The sequence below is a fragment of the Paralichthys olivaceus genome, chromosome 2 (assembly GCF_024713975.1).
Source record: "Paralichthys olivaceus isolate ysfri-2021 chromosome 2, ASM2471397v2, whole genome shotgun sequence".
In the NCBI taxonomy this organism is placed as follows: Eukaryota; Metazoa; Chordata; class Actinopteri; order Pleuronectiformes; family Paralichthyidae; genus Paralichthys; species Paralichthys olivaceus.
Genome location: NC_091094.1, coordinates 29,860,336 through 29,866,335, shown reverse-complemented (window position 1 = coordinate 29,866,335; position 6,000 = coordinate 29,860,336).

The window sequence follows — 6,000 nt, the reverse complement described above, 5'->3', positions numbered from 1 at the left end:
TATATCATTGAGCATTGTACAAGTTACATTGTACAAGTACATGTTCTACTGAATAAGGGATCAGCCACTTGCTATCTGTAAACCCCCAACCCCCAAGTGAATCTCCTTATATCATGCTAGGTGTTGTTTGGGCAAAGAAAAAATTAAAAGAAAAAAAGTCTAATTTGTGCATTTTAGCAGGTGCTCTTAATAAAAAGGTTCCCTTTTTAGCACCATGCATCTTATCCACTGAAATATCCACACTTACATCACTGATATAAACATATACCTATTGAGATTTAATTAAAGTAAATGGAGAATTACAGGATTACCTCCACATTTGCTATGGTTTGAGATACTGCTGCTAGTGCGACATCTAGTGGCAGTGAATATCGCTAATGAATATCATATGTACATAAACACTCTCAGAGGTGGGTAGTAGAACCTGTGGTGAACTTCAGCTGACATAAAAACTCAAAAGCTTTAGTTTGTCCAGTTTGGACGCGCTCCTGATGTAAATATAAAGTATTTAAATCTAGCAGGGCCCATTCTGTTCAATCTGTACAATTTTGACGATTGCCCACTGGTGGATTATTTTATATTCAATTCTTGTCAATAGATCACTTTCTCCTAAGTCTTATACACTGGACCTTTTAAGAAAATACTTCATTCAATACATTGTACTCATTTTCTTGTGGACAGTTTTTCATGCTCAAAAATCTTTGCTTTAACCCTCCTTTTAAGTGAATTGTTTTTTACTTTATTTGAAGTAAGAGTAGTTCAGTTAAAGAAATCAAAGTACATTTCAGAACCTGTACTTTTATACTTTTACTTGGTTAAAGAATCCGAAACAGTGGTTAAACTTCAGCTCAAGTTATTTTTAATACAAGTATCTGTACCTCTACTTGAGTAAAGAATGTGTGTGCTTTTATCACCTCTGCACACACATACACACACACAGTGGATTTTTTTTTAACAACAGGGAGACCACAACTTCGCAATAACACAACGATACCCACAAGCAACAGTTAAATTCGAAAAAACAAGCTGCAAAGCAACCAAACTCACGCCATGCAGTAGCAAACTGCCAATACAACTGCCTGGACACTCCAAACAATTTGTAGAGCAACACATAATGTCCTGAGCACGTAATTACATAGGCATCAGGACAAACACCAAATGTTAGCTCTCAACTTGAACCCGGTTATGATGCTGTGGCAAGACTTTAGAGTACAGCATGAATGTACAGTTCATGCTCAAAAACCTATGTGCTGGATTTTAAAAAGTCCTGCAATGGCAATGGTTCAAAAATTCCTCCACAGGGATGTAAAAGACTTAAAGTTATTGCAAATAGAACAGTATTTAGGTTTTGGGGTGGATTACCTTTCAATGGGGGATTTAGATTAACTCTTTCCTTTCAATAAATCCAATGATGTACTCACATTGTCTTTACCTTATACTGTATTAAAATGTGTTTGATGATCTGCAACATTGCTCAAAAAACATTCCTCTGTTACGTCATGCTGTCAAAAAATAACTTGATGATGTGACGAGCTATTTGTTTCTCTTATCTGTGAAGATAGTTCTTGATAAATCTTTATAAGGCTATATGTTTGGAGTCATTGCTATGTGCATGATTGTATTATGCATGTTATTAATTATAATATTTTTGCACGGCACTAAATACAAACGATTTCTGCATCATCATGCCACTCTCAATTAACATACAGAAACAGAAGCAAATGAGACAGAACTGTGGTTGTTCTCTAAGATGTGATACAGTTACATTTTGTTCTGTTGTTGCCTTTTAACTGAAGTGCCAGTATGTATGACATGTGTCATATCAGCCTATGTTGTGGTGGCTGGTCATTATACTGTCTGGTCCATCGGCCATCACGGACCAACATCCTGTCTGGTCAACAGACTGAGGCCCCTGCTGAAGAAATACAGAGTCACTGTGTACTTGTCTGGCCATGACCACAATCTGCAGGTATGTAAGTGAGTGCACGCTCAATCATAAAAAATATCATGTGTAAATGATACACATCAAGGAAGTGTATCTCAGTGTGTTGTTATTTGTCTGTCTGTCTCTTTGACAGTTATTTATTCTTTTTCATATCCCACTTATCACACTGTGTTTGAGAAGAGTATGTGCAAGATTGCCCCTCTCTGTACAGGAGGTGGCATTCACTAGTGGGTGCTACAAAGACTGTACTTGTTGATAGTTCAAAGCTAGTTTGCATCATTTTCTGGCACCAAGACTGGCATGTGCCCACATTACACAATCACAGGTTTTATACATTTCCAAAAATTAGAAACCATCCAGATAGTTATTGGGTTAAATGATACTTTGTTTCAACGGATATTACTGGTCAATATAATTAGTCATAAAGATGAAATCTTATTTATTTTATATGAGCACAGTGTTGACATATTGTTCCAGGAAGATGAGCATTTGTTTTTCCTGCAGTAGTATAACTTACCGTCCAACAATTGGCTTCAACTTATCTCAATGAAGTAAATGATTGCACAATGTGATGGCTACTGAGTAAAGACAACATTAAGAATGGTACACTGTAAGCCTTATCTTCACTATGCAAGTCTGTATGGCACAAAATGACCGTAAAAAAACTAAAGTCACTGCACAACAGAAGCAGAAAGGGAGGGGGGATTGAAAAGATGGAAACAATAACATAGAATGATACAGTGTGATGGAATATCTGGTAACTTCATCTACCACTTGTATGATATGGTTTTATATTTAATTTTATAATTACCTCAACATTATGAAGTGATCTGTGTGTCTGTAAAACACGTTGGAGCAAGAGGAATTTACTGTGCAACGTGAGTGTTGCAGTCTAAGCATTCAGATGTGTTATTGTCAATATGTGTGTGTCAGTGTAAGAGGGAATCAATGTGCTGCATAAAGCCCTACAATGAAATAAGATTGGAAACAAGTGGTTGATATGAGAACAGTTCAATCAGGAGAGACTTTAACTTGACAGTTGAATATTTTTTTTATTTCTATGCAATTAAGTCTTTTGGCATTTTTACCCCTATGTGATGTCATCGGCATCAGAGGGGTTGATGGAGAAATAATTATGAATGACTCTGCTGGACTGGACCATGGCTTCGGATTAAACCGGAGGAGATTGGGTTGAAGGGGAGTTACAGCGGATCACTAATGACAGCTGACTGCCGGAGAGAGGAGAAAGGATTTCAAATTTGATCACAACCGCACGACTGGCTGGATGAGATTGTGGCAATTTCTGAATGGCCATTCAAAATGCCCACAATCAGCTGATTAATAAGAAGAAATATATATAGAGAGATAGATTTGTGAGTAATTGAATATTTCAAATTTCAAATTTATATAGCACGGTATCACAACAAGCAGTTGTCTAAGGGTGCTGCACAAAAGTCCAAGTCCAAGAAGAAACACAAAATCCAACTTGTTCCACACCGAGCAAGCATGAGCAACAGCGGGGAGGAAAAACTCCCAGGTGTAAGAAACCTCCGGCAGAACTGGGCTCTGTGTGGACGGCCTCTGCCAGGAACGGTTTATGAGAAAGTCTTCCTGAATTATACTTCCTACTTATACTGAGCAGCTTCATGTTGCAGCTGAATACCCCTCATCTTACCCTCCTCTTCCAAACATGAAAGAGAACCTGTGGCAGCCTTCACTTGTCATAAAAACTCAAGAGGCGTTTAGTTTGTCCAGTTTTTACTACTGTAAAAACATGGCGGCCTCTGTAGAGAGGACCTGCTCCACATGTAAATATAAAGTATTTAAATATAGATGGCTCATTCTAAGAAAACAACAATCGTACAATTTAGATAAAACACACTAGTGAAAACATCACTAGGATTACTTTGTATTCAGTTTCTGCTCCCTTTCACCTAAATCTTACACACTGAACCTTTAATGAATTTTGTCGCTGTATCTTGGTCTAATTGAGCACAACATTGATGCCTTTAATGCTGTCTGTCTCTGTATTTTTAACAGTTCATCAGAGAGGATGATGGGAGCTCATATGTAGTCAGTGGGGTGGTCAGCGATCCTGACACCACTCACAAGGACAGTGTTCCTCAGTCCTGGCAGCTCTACTCCAGTCCTGTCAATCACACAATAGGAGGCGTGGCTTACTTCCAGGTCACTGAGCATAAGATGACAGTCACCTTCATGCAGACTAACGGGAAATGTGTTTACCGCACAGAGCTGCCAACACGTATAGTCAGAAGTAATGGAATGCTCTAAAACTGAAGATATGATTACTGATATCTTTGGGCGATGGCATGTTACTATTAAGTGAAATGTGTATATTCATAGTATTTTGTACTGTATGTAATGTAACAAAATATAAACTGTTTTATGTCTTTTGTTGTGCATTGTATTTCATGATGGAGGCCTCAATGTGCAGGATGAATTATAGCTCTACTTGCATACAAGTAAGTAGTAGAGCAATAGTAGAGCCAAGTAGAGCATTGTTAGGTTTGCAACCAAAACATCTGCTCTGCCATTTTCACTAAAAATTGGACCAAATTAATACTTGATTGTCATATTACTGCTTTTATTTGTTCAAGTTTGTATTTACTTGCTTGCTTTTCAGTCAAAGCACTTCCGTTTTTTAAAGTGCTATATGAATAAAGTGTATTACTAGTAGTAGTAGTAGTAGTAATAGTATCAATATTATTATTATTATTATAGTATTCAAGTGAGTTTACTATAAGTGAGTGACTACAACAAGTTTCTGGAATCAGTGTGGGCGCCCATCTGCCTTGACTAGAGGAGAATAATGGAGGAGAGGAGAGATGAGTGGATAAGAGGGGAGAGAAGAGAGAGAGAGAGACAGAGAGAGACTGTTGTTGTCATAAAAATATAAATATAATGAATAGTGATACATTGAGATGCAATTATATTATTAATTATAACAGTTTATCATCATCATCATAATCATAATATGGTGGTAGTATTAGTAGTGAAATTTGGAGAGAGAGGGAGAGAGATAGAGAGATGGAAGCACAAACAATGGACTTTAGTTACATGAAGTAATATGATAAAAAAATATGGGGCCACAGGCACAGTTCAGTGCATGTTGGGAGTTGTAGAAGAAAATTGTTGTTGTTTTCTCTATTTCTTTTGATATTTTTATGCACCTTTCAAGTTCCTGCTTTTCTTCATGACATCGATCTTTGTGTTTACTGTATCTACTTTCCCAGGAGGATGGCTTTTGAGACAGCTTTCCTGATTACATGTTGTTATGGCCTGGCTGGCTGAGACCATAACAATAATAATAATAAATGTATTTATACATAAAATGCAGCTAAAATGTATTATCATAGCAACAGGTCTTGAGTTGTTTCTTAAAACTATCAACAGAAGAAGCATGTCTGATGTGTGGTGGGAGTTTGTTCCAAACCTTTGGATAGCATAGCATAGGAAAGCATAGCAAGAGAAAGCTGCTTCCCCAAACCTTTTATTGTTTGTTTTGGGGACATTGAGCAAGCCCGCTGTAGACGACCTGAGGGAATGATTCGTAACATATTCCGATAAACAGTCAGAGATGTATGATGGTGCTGTACCATTAAGAGAATTAAAAACAAGTAAAATAATTTTAAAATCAATCCTCAGTGATGCTAGAAGCCAGTGTAAAGACACTAAAATAAAAGTAATATGGAATCTTTTCCTATTTCTCATTAAAACCATGGCTGCTGGATTTTGCAAAAGCTGTAGGCGATCGATGGATTTTTTCGGTAATCCTGAATATAGTGCATTACAGTAGTCCAGGCGAGAAAGTATAAAAGCATGAATCAACTTTTGGCAGTTTCCAAAGTGAGGAACAGTCTTACTCTTGCAATGTTTCTTAAATGATAAAAGGCAATCTTTGTGACATTGTTTATGTGTGGATTAAAATCTAGTCCTGAATAACACCCAGGTTCTTTATTTTTGATTTGTTTTGCTGCTCCAACTTTGCCGATAATCTTTTGTCCTTGAACATTACAAAATTTTCAGTTTTACTT